Genomic DNA, 16,439 nt, shown 5'->3' on the forward strand with positions numbered 1-16,439 from the left:
CTCTTTTCATCTCCATTCACGATTTCTTAAAAAAAAAAAAACAAAAACTAGAACTTCTCCTCTTCTCTTCTCCTTCTTCTTATTTTACTTTGATTCTTCATTCCTCATTCAAGGTGGTTTCTTCATAAAAAAAAAAAAAATCAAAACTTCTCTCCTCTTCATTCTCGATTTCTTTAAAAAAATCAGAACTATCTATACTTCTCTCCTCTTCTTCATTCATAATTTCTTCAAAAAAAAAAAAAAATCAGACTATCTTTTCTTCTTCTTTCATTCACGGTCTCTTCAAAAAAAAAAAAAAAAATTGAACTGTCTCTTCTCTTCCAAACTTTAGTTACTTTCTTCTTCTTCTTCTTCAAATTAAAGTCTCCAAAAAAATAGAGAGTGTAACGTGTCCAGTTCTATTTTTTCTTAAAAAAACAAGGAGTTCTGTTTTTTCTTCAGAAAAATAGAGAGTGTGACATACGTGCCGGTGTTCAGCCCTATTTTTCTTCAAAAAAAAAAAAAGAAAAGAAAGTCTTTTTTTTTTTTTTTTTGCCAGCCACCATTACTTTGCTACCACATTGGAATCTTTGTTTTGTCGTCAAAAAACAAAAAAGAAAACTCTACAAAACAGCAGCTGTTATCAAAATTCTGGTACGTCTTTGCTCCCAAATCCCAAATCCTAACTTTTATGATTAATTTCTTAAGGTAGTTACTAATCAAGTTAAGTTTCTGATAGTTAGATGGTTGAGAACGGTATAAGAAAGGATTATGAAAGCTTTGCTCCTATGATTGAAGTACTTGGGCAATTTGGTCCTGGATTGAAACCACCATCATATCATGAGTTTAGAGTGTCGTGTTTGAAAAGGGAATTAGAAGCAACAAATGTGTTGATGAAGAACCATAAGGCATAGTGGGATAAGGTTGGATGTATTATTTGTTGGGGTCGATGCCCTAAAGTGTCGTATCCTGTAGTTTGTAAACAATATGTACGAACGCTTGTGTTGTTAATATATGATATTTACTTCACATCTTGTATTTTGCTCAATTACTTATTTTATTTTCTTTACCACAAACCAATAAACATAAAATCTCTGGTTAACTGTATATGACTCAAGCATGTATGTGGTGACATACAAGTGGATCATATCTGGAGAGATAACCAAAATGGTCTATAGTATATGAATATAGGAGGGAAACCTTATCCTGGTAACGCTACGGATGCAGCTCGCTTTGTGGAATGGTCACAAGTGTTGTGATTTGTCAAAGATTGTCTGATTTTGATCATTCGTGTTGGGGACATGCGAGCGGGGGCATCCTATACAAAGAGTTTGTATAAGACCTGACCACGAAGTGTTAACGTCTCATTATATAACACCATTCATGATAGAGACTACACTTCAATAGAATGACCATAGGTAACATAACCTCAATCCTGAGTGAGTTGGGAACTCCTGCTATTGAGGACGGTCCTTTGATTTGTATGGGTGCGAGTGGCCAGGTCGCCGATTCAAACCTACCATTTTGGGGATTCGTCTAATTTAGGAGCCGGAAACTCAGCTACACAAGATGGAATTCACCATTTCTCCGAGGCAGGGGTAAGTAGATAGATAGCTCCCTTAAAGGATGATTCCGGGGCTTGAACGATGTGGTGCCACACACATTCTCTTGGCCCGAGAGATGTTCAAACATAGTTGGACTATGTTGTGTTGTTCATTAGAGGAATCAGTGGTACTTAAGAAGTGAGATGTAACTACAGGGGCATAACAGTAATTTAGCCCAGCTGTACTTATGAACATCTATAAAGGGTCATCGTACTATGATTGGTTATATCTGATGGACATAGAAATATATCTGTGATAAGAAGAGTTTAACTGTTGGTCTTTAGTGGAATGCTTGACAGTTAACGGATGGTGGATCTCGTGGCTAAAGAGTTTAGTCAGCTATTCATGGAGCTTCGAGCCACAGGTCTATTAGGTCCCCTGGGTAGCTTGGATAAAGTTGAGAACCAGTATTTGGGTTAATTTGAAATGTTCAAATTGACAAGAGGAAGTTCGATTATATATGATATAATTTGACTGGTTAATTATATATGATATAATTGGCTAAATTTATGAGATACATTATTTTGGAGGAAATTAGATATAAATATGATTTATATCAAGTAGAGGAGAAAATACTATAGTAAATATGTGATATCAAACTATAGGTTAAAAATATATTATGATTATAATTATTAATTAATTAATTGGTTAATTATATGATAATTAAGCCAATTTTCACGTTTGGACGTGGGTTAGTGGGGAACGTCGGTTATTGTAACCGATGAGTTAAAATGAAAAATGTTTTCATTTTGAATCCCCGTCGTTCAATCACCCGAAGAGAAAAAGAGATAGCGTGCTGGTGTTTTGCTAAACGATCGCTTACGTAAAACGAGAGCCTATACGATAGTCCTCTCCGCCTAAACGATAGTCTACCTCGCACCTAAAGGATCACACACTTTCACCTACACGATCGCATACCTTCTCTAAACGATCGTATAGTGTGTCGATTTAGCTAAACAATCGTATACCTTTTCTTAAACGATCGTTCAGCAAATACTACACGATCGTGTAGCTCCTTCTAAGCGATAAGCATTTTACTATGCGATAGCGGCTTTTTCCCTCCCACTTGCTTATCGCCTACACGATTCGTGTTTCCTCCTTCCTCTACCAAATTCACCACAGCCCACCCTTTGGGTTTTCACTCTGAGAATACCTGGGGCTCTTTAGGGGTGGTGTCGTCCCTACGGTGTTCGTGTTCACGATCTTTCGTGCTGCAATTGTTGACGCTGCTGTCAGGCGTAGGTAGATCTCGTGGAGGTTTTCTGCTGCGTTGGAGTTCTGAAGTGTGAAGACTGTCTTCAACTGGTAAGGAACTCTCTCTCTTGTTGTTTATCTTGTTCGTAGCATGTCGTTAATTAAGATTTGTTTGCATAACTGTATGTGTTGAATGTACATATTTGTATTTCGATTACTGTAAGATCAGAGCGATCCGAACACGCTCATGGAACTCTTAGATATGAGATTCTTCAATTGGTATCAGAGCCAGGTTCTGATACTCCAATTTCATCTGTTTCAACAAAATGAGATTTACATTCTTGGTGGGTGCATTTCTATGTTGTTTAATTATTAAATCTGCTGTGGATGTGCGGGATTAATGGATGTTTTCAGGATGATTAGCCTCGGTTTGATTTAAATCCTTTTACATTTGCGATTGTTTGTAAAGGCCCCTGCATTTTTGGGCATTAATAATCGTTATCGAGTCTGTATTCAAAGTTTGTTTGAAGTTTTGAGTCGTTCGTCGAAGTTCTGAGCAAGCGTTGCGACTCTTCGAGGAAGGAGGCGATCTAGGGTTGATCGCATCGGGCAGAAGATGTGCTATGCGATCGCTGTTGATCACATCGTAAAGATGAAAGAGTACATGATCGCTGTTGAACACATCGGTTAAACATTGAGGTATGCGATCAAGAGTTGATCGTATCGTTTTGACGATCGGGTACACTCGCTCAGTATCGTTTAATGCACACGTGCGCTAAACGATCGTTTAGGTCAGCAAGCTTCATCACTTAGTAACTGACTAAACAATCACTTAGCATCGCAAGGTAAATCGTTTACTTGGTTGCACGCATCGGTTAGATGATGAGAAACTCGCGTATCGTTTAAAGCGAGCACACTAGACGATCGCTTAGGTCAGCAAGCTTCATTGCTTAGTGACTGACTAAATGATCGCTTAGTAACGTGAGGTAAATCATTTACCTGTCGTCGCGCTACACGATCACATAGACAATCATGCTTCGCAGCCTCGTCATCATCTACGCGATTGTTTACTTATGCTCCTATCGTATAGAGAGTGTTGAACGATCGTCTACCTACTGGAGATTGCTACACGATGAAGACCTCCTGGCGGTTCAAGACTCGGTTCTTCTGTGAATCGATTTGCTCGATGAAAAATGTAATAGATAGGGTTTTTTCATTCCCATTTTTTTTTGTAAAAGCTCATCCCGATCCATTAATCCTTTATTTATTACATGCGATGTACGTTTTTTTATATGTCATATGGTATGCACATATAGTAAATCCCACCTTAGGTTATGCAATGGTCATGCATCATCTCTTTATTGTAATTGTTGTAATTCAGAGAAGCATGATTTAATTATGTAAGAACATGCTCATGCATCATATAATATAAAAGTTATATTTATGCATGCATAAAAAGCATTGACATGCATCATCTTTATATTATAAATGTTATAGTATAAGGGTGAATGATAGCATGTTTTCTTGGTTATTATGCGTTATATAAAAGTTACGTATAGTAATGACCAGACATTACATGAAGCATGACACATAGATTATTTTAGAAATGTTATAAACACCTCATTGTGCGCAATGTTTTTAGTTGTTTCTTTTTAAAATTAAAGAGAAATTAGACCTAAAAGAAATAAGAAAGACATGCATGCTCACTTAGGTTTAATTCATGGTTTTAAAGAGTTTAAAACTTGGATAACATAGACCTAAGATCACGGTTCTAATACGATTAGCAACCCTAGGCTTTAATATTTTAATCAATTTAATAGGATTAAATTGGCTAATAAAAGGTTAAAGTGTAGCAAATCTATCTATAAGGGACCTTTTGTCTAAGGCGGGTTCTGTCTAGGTTGGGGTATTTAAGTTGACGGAAACGTAACACTCCTACCTGGGAACTTACCTGGAAAGGTGAATTAGATAGATTTGATGCATGCATGCAAGTTAAGGACAGTCCATTAAAGTGTTTAAATGTGACTACTTGAACTTGTTCATATTTCATAGACAAACGTTGTTTATGAGTAGAGTTTAAAAAGACGACTTAGACTAAAATCAGTAGCTGGATTGTCTAGGTTAATGAATCTCTAGGTAGAACATTCAATGGGAGGTATTTAGGGCATGATGCTTCACTTAAACCTTTCACGTTTCTCCTAAATAGTCCACACTGTGAGATCTACCCTCGGCCTCATGGCACCTTTGGCATGTCCCCCCAACGGATGGTGTTTGGGTAGGTCAATATCAAGGTGGATGGAGAGAGTGTGCATAGTAAGTAGAAGCGGGAAGTGCGACAACATATCCCTCGGTCTCCCTCATTAGGTTGAATAAAGTTACTGCGCATCGCCTCGAGGCACCCTGGGAGTATCTCACTAAAGGATGAAATTTTGCGTATGTCTTTATTTGATCTCCTGTAAGAGGATAAGGTAACTTAGTCTCTTGTCTTAATATGCTTCTTCCCTACGGTGGGCTCATTAGGGTGAGACTCTGGAACCGAAAGCGAGGGGTTACACTTACGCGGAATAGCTAAAGGTTAATGATTCTGGACCGAAAAATACTGGTTGTTAGGTTCAGTTCTAAGAGTTAGTTCTGCCTAATGGTTGAGAATGTCTCATCCCAGTGAAGGGGCAACTGATCATCCCACCGGTGGCATTTGTCCTATCTCACTGGGGCATCATTGCAAAATAAAAGTCTATAACTTAGGGTACTTGAAACTGTTTTGTAAACTGATTGGTTTAAAAGTGGTTTAGAAAATATAATAAAGTTTTGTTCGTATTTTCAGCAACATTTTCAAAATGGCAACAGCCACGTTAGCATTGCTAAGCGTTGAAAAACTTACTGGTGATAATTTCGCAACATGGAAACACATGATCACGACGATCCTGATCATTGAGGATCTCATGTTCGCTCTCACGGAGGCTTGTCCTCCTATTTCAGCTTCTAATGCCATTTAAAGTGTTTGGGAGGCATACGAGCGATGGACAAGGGCGAATGAGAAGGCCCGAGCCTACATCTTGACAAGTCTTTTGGAAGTCTTGGGCAACAAACATGAGCCTATGGTCTCAGCGTGTGAGATCATGGAGTCCCTGTGAGGGATGTTTGGACAACCGTCTGAATAGCTTATGCATGAGGCTCTTAAATACATATTCAACTCCAAAATGGAAGAAGGCACCTCTGTTCGTGAATATGTGCTAAACATGATGGTCCACTTTAATGTGGCGGAGTTGAATGGGTCTACCATCGATGAGGGCAGCCAGGTTAGCATAATCCTGCATTCTTTTCTGGAGAGCTTCCTGCATTTTGTTAGCAATGTGATTCTTAACAAAGTGAAATATAACCTTACAATGCTCCTCAATGAGTTGCAGGCATACCAATCTTTACTGAAAAGTAAGGAGAGGCAGAAGACTGAAGCAAATGTTGCTTCAGTCTCTAGGACATTCCATAGAGGTTTGACCTCAGGAACAAAGCCTGCACCTTCTGCTTCTAACTCTACAAAGGGGAAGAAGAAGAAAGGTGGTAAGAGAAAAGGGAAGGCACCTATTAACCCATCGCCTGTCGCCCCAAGTAGGCGTCCACAAGTTGCTAAGGGAAAGTGTTTCCACTGCAACCAAGATGGACACTAGAAGAGGAACTGTCCTTGGTATCTGAAAGAGAAGAAAGCAACTAAGGCTAAGCCCAAGGCGGATAAAGGTAAATGTGATTTACTTGTGCTTGAAACTTCTTTAGTGGTGAATGATGATTATGCCTGGATAATTGATTCAGGCACCACTAATCATGTTTGTTCTTCTTTTCAGGGGATTAGATCTTGGTGACAATTGGAGGCTGGTGAGATGACGATGCGAGTAGGCACCGGGCACGTCGTCTCAGCTGTGGTAGTGGGAGGACTCCAGTTAGCTTTACATAATAGGTTTCTTGTTTTAAATGATGTATATATTGTTTCTGAACTAAAGAGGAACCACATTTTTGTAAAGTGTTTATTGCAATGTAAATATACTATCTCCTTTAATGTGAATAAAACGTTTATTCATAAAGATGGTGTTTTTATTTGCACAGCAAATCTGGAATCGAATTTATATGTGCTAAAGTCGTTAGCTATTAATTCCCTCCATACTACTGAAATGTTTAGAACTGTCGTAACTCAATCAAAACATCGACGAATTTCTCCAAAAGAAAATGCCCAACTTTGGATTCTACATTTAGGGCACATCAATCTCACTAGGATTGAAAGATTGGTGAAGAATGGACTTCTAAGTGAGTTAGAAGAAAATTCTTTACCTGTGTGCGAATCTTGCCTTGAGGGTAAGATGACTAAACGACCTTTTACTGGAAAAGGTTATAGAGCCAATGAGCCTCTTGACTTAGTACATTCTGACCTTTGTGGTCCTATGAATGTACGAGCTCGAGGTGGCTATGAGTATTTTATTAGTTTCACTGATGATTACACCAGGTACGAGTATGTTTATCTTATGCAACAGAAGTCTGAATCCTTTGAAAAGTTCAAAGAGTTCAAGGCTGAAGTTAAAAACGCATTAGATAGACAGATTAAAACACTTCGATCGGATTGAAGTGGAGAGTTTTTGGACTCAGCATTCCAAGACTATTTGATAGAACATGGAATCGTTTCCTAACTCTCAGCGTCAGGTATACCTCTGTAGAATCGTGTAACGAAGAGGAGAAATAGGACCTTGTTAGACATGGTTCGTTCGATGATAAGTTATGCTTCCTTACTGGATTCATTTTGGGATTTCGTAGTGGAGACTACGGTTTATATACTCAACTGTGTTCCCTCCAAGAGTGTTGCAAGGACACCTCTGGATTTGTGGAATGGGCATAAAGCTAGTTTACGTCACTTTCATATTTGGGGTTGCCCTGCACATGTGCTTAAGGCTAATCCCAAGAAGTTGGAACCAAGTCGAGGTTATGCCTCTTTGTAGGTTACCCCAAAGCTACACGAGGGGTTATTTTATGATTCGGCAGAAAATAAGGTGTTTTTTTTCAAAAAATGCTACTTTCCTAGAGGAGGATCATATACGGGAGCACAGTCCACGAAGCAAAGTCGTGTTGCATGAGCTTTCCAATAAAACTACTAAAACTTTAACAATAGTTGTTGAAAATCCCACTACATCAGCAAGGGTTGTTAATGGGAGTTCATACAGTAGGTCAGCTCCACCTCAAGAGTGGAGGGAATCTCGACGTAGTGAGAGGGTTGCGAACCCACCCGTTCGCTATCTAGGTTTCACGGAAATCCTTGCTATGGTAGCTAATGGCGGCGTTGAGGATCCGTTGTTTTATAAGAAGGCAATGGAGGATGTTAACCGGATGAGTGGGTCAAAGACATGGATCTCGAGATGAAGTTGATGTACTTCAACTCAGTATGGGATCATGTAGATCAGCCAACTGAATCGGTCCATTTATGGACTGAAACAGGTGTCTCGGTCTTAGTCCATACGGTTTGATACTAGATCAAGTCATATGGCTTTGACCAAAACGTTGATGTACCTTGTGTTTACAAGAAAATCATCAACACTTCAATAGTCTTCTTAGTGTTGTATGTAGACAATATCCTACTCATTGGGAATGATGTAGGTCTACTGATTGCAGTTAAGAACTGGTTAGCGACCCAATTCCAAATGAAAGGATTGGGAGAGGCTCAGCTTGTTCTAGGTTAGATCTTTCGGAATCGTAAGAACAAAGTGCTAGCACTGTCTCAGGCATCGTACATTGACAAGATGTTGCTCAAGTACTCGATGCAGGACTCTATGAGGGGCCTACTACTGTTCAGGCATGGAGTCACTTTGTCTAAGGAAGTGTGTCCTAAGATGCCTCAGGAGGTTGAGGAGATGAGATGGTTCGGTCTAACTAGGCCATTTTAATGTTACTAACCCGTTTACGAAGGTTCTCACGGCTACAGTGTTTGAGGGTCACCTACAGAGCATGGGTCTACAAGATCGCCCGCGGCTGGACTAGGACAAGTGGGATATTTTCTTGTACTGGGCTTTTATGCCCTAGTTTATTGTTTTGTACTAGTTTCTTGTACACCCCACTTCGCTTTAGGACAAGTGGGAGATTGTTGGGGTTAATGCCCTAAAGTCTCGTGTCCTGCAGTTTGTAAACAGTATGTATGAACGCTTGTGTTGTTAATATATGATATTTACTTCACATCTTGTATTTTACTCAATTACTTGTTTTTATTTGTTTTACCACAAACCAATAAACATAAAATCCCTGGTTATCTGTATGTGACTCAAACATGTATGTGGTAAGATATAAGTGGATCATGTCTTAAGAGATAACCAAAATGGTCTGTAGTATATGGATATAGGAGGGAAACCTTATCTTGGTAACGCTACAGATGTGGCCCGCTTTGTGGAATGATCACAAGTATTGTGATTTGTCACAGATAGTCTGATCCTGGTCATTCGTGTTGGGGACATGCGAGTAAGGGTGTCATATACAAAGAGTTTGTATAAGACCTAACCACGAAGTGTTAATATCTCGTTATATAACACCGTTCATGACAGAGACGTCATTTCACTAGGATGACCATAGGTAACATGACCTCAATCCTGAGTGAGTTGGGAATTCCTACCATTGAGGGCGGTTCTTTGATTTGTATGGGTGCGAGTGGCCAGGTCGCCGATTCAAACCTACCATTTTGAGGATTCGTCTGATTTTGGAGCTGAAAACTCAGCTACACAAGAGGAATTCACTCCTTCCCTGATGCAGGGGTAAGTAGATAGATAACTCCCTTAAGGGCTGATTCTGGGGCTTGAACGATGTGGCACCACACACATTCTCTTGGCTCGAGAGGTGTTCACACATAGTTGGACTATGTTGTATTGTTCATTAAAGGAATCAGTGGTACTTAAGGAGTGAGATGTAACTACAGGGATATAATGGTAATTTGGTGTAGTTGTACTTACGAGCATCTGTAAAGGGTCATCGTACTCATGATTGGTTATATCGATGGACACAAAAATATATCTGTGGTAAGAAGAGTTTAACTTTTGGTCTTTAGTGGAATGCCTGACAGTTAATGGATGATCTCGTGTCTAAATAGTTTAGTCAGCTATTCACGGACCGTTGGAGCTTCAAGCCACAGGTCCATTAGGTCCCCTAGGTAGCTTGGATAAAGTCAATACTAGCATTTGGGTTAATTTGGAATATTCAAATTGACAAGAGGAAGTTCGATTATATATGATATAATTGGACTGGTTAATTATATATGATATAATTGGCTAAATGTATGAGATACGTGATTTTGGAGGAAATTAGATATAAATATGATTTCTATCAAGTAGAGGAGAAAATACTATAATAGATATGTGATATCAAACTATAGGTTAGAAATATAATATGATTATATTAATTAATTAATTAATTGGTTAATTATATGATAATTAAGCCAATTTTCACGTTTGGATGTGGGTTAGTGGGGAACGTCGGTTATTGTAACCGATGAGTTAAAATGAAAAATGTTTTCATTTTGAATCCCCGTCATTCAATCGCCCGAAGAGAAAAAGAGAGAGCGCACTAGTGTTTTGCTAAACGATCGCTTACGTAAAATGAGAGCCTATACGATAGTCTTCTCTGCCTAAACGATAGTCTACCTCGCGCCTAAACAATCGCACACTGTTGCCTACATGATCGCATAGCTTCTCTAAACGATCGTATAGTGTGCCAATTTAGCTAAACGATCGTATACCTTTTCCTAAATAATCGTTCAACAAATACTACACGATCGTGTAGCTCCTCCTAAACGATAAGCATTCTGTTGTGCGACAGCGGCTTTTTTCCTCCCACTTGCTTATCGCCTACACGATTCGTGTTTCCTCCTTCCTCTACCAAATTCATCAAAGCCCACCCTTTGCGTTTTCACTCCGAGAATAGTCGGGGCTCTTTAGTGGTGGTCTCATCCCCACGACGTTCGTGTTGCAATTATTGACACTACTACTAGGCATTAGTAGATCTCGTGGAGGTTTTCCGCTGCGTTAGAGTTTCGAAGTGTGAAGACTGTGTTCAACTAGTATGGAAGTCTCTCCCTTATTGTTTATCTTGTTCGTAGCATGCCGTTAATTAAGATTTGTTTGCATAACTGTATGTGTTGAGTGTATATATTTGTATTTCGGTCACTGTGAGATCGAAGCGATCCGAACATGCTCATGAAACTCTTAGATATGAGATCCTTCAATTGGTATCATTATGGCTGATGGATGGACAGATAGAAGAAATAAGACATTAATTAACTTTTTAGTTAATAGTCCTAAAGGCACCATGTTTATTGAGTCTATCGATGCTTCATCTTATGTGAAGGATGGAAATGAAAGGCTTTCATAAAAATTCTCGTAGAATCGAGAATGAAGTTTTCATTTTGTACATGTCAGATCATGAATTAGTAACTGCATCCAATCTCCAAAAAAATCCCACTTGTTTCGAACTTTCTCTTTTTGGAATGGAATATTTACGGAATCCCTATGAATAGGATCAAACCTTATTCCATGGTATTTACATGATTGACGATTTTGTAGAAAGCATTGGAGAAGCTAATGTCACACAAGTTGTTACCGATAGTGCCTCAGCAAATGTTAACTCTTTCTTAAATTTTTTAGTCTTATCATACGTTTGTTCTTACACATTTAAGAAGCCTAAATATGTTCTTATTTTACTTTGTTAATACTTAATAGGGAGATTGTTAGAAGCAAAACGACCACAAATAATTTTGGTCTCCATGTGTTGCCCATTGCTTGGATTTGATGTTGGAGGATATATACAAGATCACACATATTCATAAAACACTAAAAAGAGGCATGGAGGTTAGCAATTTCATTTATGTTCATCCCGGATTGTTAAACATGATGAAGCGGTTTACTAATCAAAAGAAGTTAGTTAGACCAGCTAAGACTCGCTTTGCTACAACTTGCATAACATTATCAAGTTTACATCGTCAGAACAAAGTTTTTTTTATAAAGATGTTTACTTTGGACAAGTGGGAAAACAACAAATGAAGCAAAGAACAACAAGGAAAACGGGGTGTTCAAACAATCTTGTTGACAACTTTTTGGAATACCATCGTATTTGCTCTTAAAGTATCCGACCCATTATTACAAGTACTTAGGTTGGTGGATGGCGAGAAGAAGCCTCCTATGGGATACATTTATGAGGCTATGGATATGGATAGAGCTAAGGAGGCCATTGTCAAATCCTTCCATGGTAATGAAGGAATGTACAAAGATATTTTTACAATAATTGATCGACGATGGGAGCTTCAGTTGCATCGTCCTTTGCATGTGCGGGATATTATCTAAACCCAAAATTCTATTATTCAAATCCAAATATTCAAGTTGATGATGAAATTGTCAGTGGGTTGTATTCATGTATAACAAAGATGGTTGCTTCCTTGGACATTCAAGACAAGATACTTAGAGAGCTAACCAAATACAAGAAAGTTGAAGGGCTATTTAAACAGTCTTTAGCAATAAGACAAGGAAACAAAATATCTCCAGGCAAGCTTTAACTTAAAGTCTTTAATTAAAGTACATTGAATATCATTTCGAATTTAAAGCTACTAATAAAGTTTTAATCTATAGTATAATGGTCGGATGATTTCGGACAATCAACTCCAAACTTGCAAAAGTTCGCTATAAGAATTTTAGGTCTCACTTGTAGCATATCTGGATGTGAACATAATTGAAGCGGTTTTTAACAAGTTAGGTATCTTCTGTTATTTGTAGTGCCTCTAGATGTGAATGTAATTGAAGTTGACAATGGAATTTTTATTGTGTATACTTGCAGCTTCATAGCAAGAAAAGGAATAGACTTGCTCAAAGTCGTCTAAATGACTTAGTATTCATAAAATATAATAAAGCATTGAAGCGTAGATATAATATTCAGGACATCATCAACCCTATCTTTATAAAAGAGATAGATGATAGTAATGAGTGATCTATTGGAAGAATGGATGACGATTCAGAGGAGGATGATGATCTTATTTTTTACGACGATTCTTTAACATGGGGTGATGTTTCAAGAACTGCTGGAGCAAAAGAACTTACCTATTATTCTAGAGTTGGTACCTTAAGAACTAAGTCTAAGACTAATGCTTCGTGTTCATCTTCATCTTCCACACAACCACCGTCCTAACCCACCCCCACACCAGTTACTTTGGATGACTCTAAGACCGACCAAGAAGATATAGATGGTTATAAGTTGAATGATGGAGAGAATGAGGATGAACACCTATTTAGTGAAGATGAGTTCGATATTTAGGATTTTAGAATTGTATTTGTGATTGCTTTTGTGTCATTTCACTTAACTTGCTGTTGAATGACAATGAGTCAATGACTAGTATTTAAATCTTATATATCTCTTTTTTTTTTGCTTTTTGTATATTCTTCTTTAAGTCACATTTCTATCCATCTATGTTTTGGTTGTGCAAATAAACATGTATATAGTATATAGTATATAATGTATATATATTAGTGCGCCTCACGAAAAAAAGCCCGTGCCTTTTTGTGCGCCTTGGGCATTTTAAAACACTGCACAAGACGGAATTCACTCCTTCCCCGATGACGGGGTAAGTAGATAAATTGTCTCTTAAGAGCTGATTCCGGGGCTTGAACATAATGGCCACACCCTCTCCTGGCCTGAGAGGGACTTGGTCATAGTTGGACTATGACTTATTGTTCATTAGATGAATCAGTGGTACTTAAGGAGTTAGATATAACTACAGGGGCAAAACAATAATTTTGGCCTAGCTGTACTTACGAGCAATTTATGAAGGGTCATCGCACTGTTAATTGGTTATATCCAATGGATACATAAATATATCTGTAGTGCGAAGAGTGCAGCTCTCGTTCTTTAGTAGAATGACCAACAATTAATGGAAGTTGGGTAATTTAATTAATTATCCAAGTACTATTAAAACTTCAATCTACAAGTTCATAAGGTCCCCTATGTAGCTCAACAAGGTTTTAATTGAGAATTAATTTTGGATTAATTTGAAGTGTTCAAATTAATTGAGGAAATTAATTATATATGATATAATTAATTATATTAATTATATATGTGATATAATTAATATATGTATTTGATACATTATGATATAAGGTAATATGAGATGAATTTGAATATGATTCAAATTATATGGATGAGATTCATATAAGTGAATTTAGTATAAATTTGATTTGTATTAAATGCCATGTATTATTGAGAGAAAATAAAACTATAGGTTATGTTGTATTTGATACAATATAAAACTATAAACTATGTGTTATATTTGATATAACATATAGTCTATATATGTATATAATAAAATAGTTATTATATGTATATTATTTTTTTATTAATTTAATTGAAATTTAATTAATTTTAGTTGAATACTCCCTCTCCATTATCTCTCGGAGTTTTAAGTGCAGATGGATGAATGTGGGGTGGGAATTCATCTTCTTCCATAATTCTCTCAGTGCAAAGTGTTCTCTGTAGAAAATTGACAAAGAAAGGTTCTCTGAAAAATCCTCTCATTCCTTATTCCAAATCAAAGGTAGAGCCCACAACTCTTGCCAATTCTCAATCTAGAGAATATAGGAGGCTCCATTGGTAGTGATGTCCCAATTAGAAGAAGAGATCGTGATACGTTTGAGGGAAAGCTTGAAGAATTGTTCTTCAAAGTTAAGTCTTTCTTCTCCCTCTTCCCTTTTGAATAGCATACTGTAATTTTTATTCTTAATGCATAATCTTTCTCTTCTTTATTCTGTAATTCTGTAAATTATGTGAAATAACGAAATTGGTACGATCCCATATTCTATTGTGGAAACCTTCAATGGTTTTCCCTTCACATTCAAATATTCATAAAGCAGAATATGAAAACCCACCTCTAAATGATTTTGTTTCGAAAAACATGAAGAACAAAGATGCAAGGAATTGGCTCGGATACCAATTGAAGGGATCAGATCCCACAGTGGAAGCATTGTGTTAGAACGCCTTGCATCCGACAAATCAATTTTACATTAATCAAAATAATTGTACAAAATAGAATGAATAAACACGTAAACTAGCATGCTATTGGGGAAAGGATTAGAACAATTCTTACCTTTGTAGATTCCCTAATGTCACGAACAAGTCTCTCCAAGATTCCAACTAACGAATCTCCAAACGGTCTTGATCATGAAAAACTCCTTGAGTAATCTTGAACACTACAACGAGAGTAACCTCGTTATTCTTTGGGATTTCAATAGAGGAATAAGTGGTATCCAACTATTGGGAGAGGGAGGGGAGAAAAGGGTTTTGGAGAGTAGAAAAGATTCATGAAAATTATACACAATAACACCAGAGTGTTGTGTATTGTGTTCTGTGTGTTCCCAAAGGGTCATAGGGAGGTATTTATATAGAGAATGGTCAAACCTTTTTCCTAATATTTTCTTTTTCTATAATTAATTAAATAACATTTATTTAATTAATTACCCATTGAATTAAATAACACTTATTTTAATTAGTCCAATTAAATAACACTTATTTAATTTTAATTTGCACAATAATTAAACAACTATTTATACTTTAACCCCAATTTAATTTATATATTTAATTATCATATACATCCCACATATATGTGCAAAACATCCCTATTAATTAATTCTTTGTGAATCTAATTCACTTAATTCACTTGAATTGATTAATTTGAATCTTATTTAAATATCACTTTCCAATTTAATTATAGATTATATCCATAATTATATATTAATCATATTAATATATAGTTTTCTCAAGTTAATTTGAACAATTCAAATTATCCCTCTTAAATATCCACTAATGAGCCAGCGAGGAGGCCTGGTGGACCTGTAGATCAAAGGCTCCAACGATATGAGATTAATTGTCTAAACTCATTAATCAAATTAATCAATATTCGTTAACTGTGAGTACACTCCACTAAGGACCCATAACTATGTTGGGATTGGTGTCCTAATTCTTCTGGTGGTCTCGTAGTTTGTACACATTTTTGTAAACACATTATTATTAATAAAATAAGTGTTATTTTATTTACATTTACTCAAATCCAACAAACTAAGATTCGTGGTTAATTCATGTAACTTAAGCATGTATGTGAGACATACAAGTGGATCATGCCTTAAATAATAATCTAAATGGTCTGTAGTATAAGGATAAAGAAGGGATACCTTATCCTGGTGACACTACGGATACGATCTGCTTTGTAGATATTTACAAATGTTATAAAGTGCTACAAATGGTCTGATCCTGACTATTCATGTGGAGACATGCGAGCGGGGGTGTCCTATACAAAGAGTTTGTATAAGACTGAACCACAAGATGATTAGTCTTTTTATATAACGTCGTTGAAAATTGAAACTTACATTTCACTAAAATGACTATAGGTGACATGACCTTAATCTTGAGTGAGTTGGGAACTCTTGTCTATGAGGACGATCCTTTGATTAGTGTGGATGAGAGTGGTCAGATTGTCAACTCAACAAGCCTATCTTTTTGGGGATTCATCTGATTGGGGAGCTGGGAACTCAGCTACACAAGACGGAATTCACTCCTTCCCCGAAGCAGGGGTAAGTAGATAAATTGCTCCCTTAAGGGTTGATTCCGGGTCTTGAACATAGT

The 16,439-nt window shown here is 37.1% G+C and overlaps 1 pseudogene; it reads left to right on the top strand.

Annotated features, from left to right (window-relative positions):
• The first annotated feature begins 767 nt into the window (after window positions 1-767).
• On the top strand, window positions 768-13,085 carry LOC150036909 (uncharacterized; annotated as a pseudogene).
• The last annotated feature ends 3,354 nt before the right edge of the window (window positions 13,086-16,439 follow it).

Source organism: Benincasa hispida, chromosome 4 (assembly GCF_027475165.1).
Source record: "Benincasa hispida cultivar pf3 chromosome 4, pf3_genome.v1.1, whole genome shotgun sequence".
Taxonomy (NCBI): Eukaryota; Viridiplantae; Streptophyta; class Magnoliopsida; order Cucurbitales; family Cucurbitaceae; genus Benincasa; species Benincasa hispida.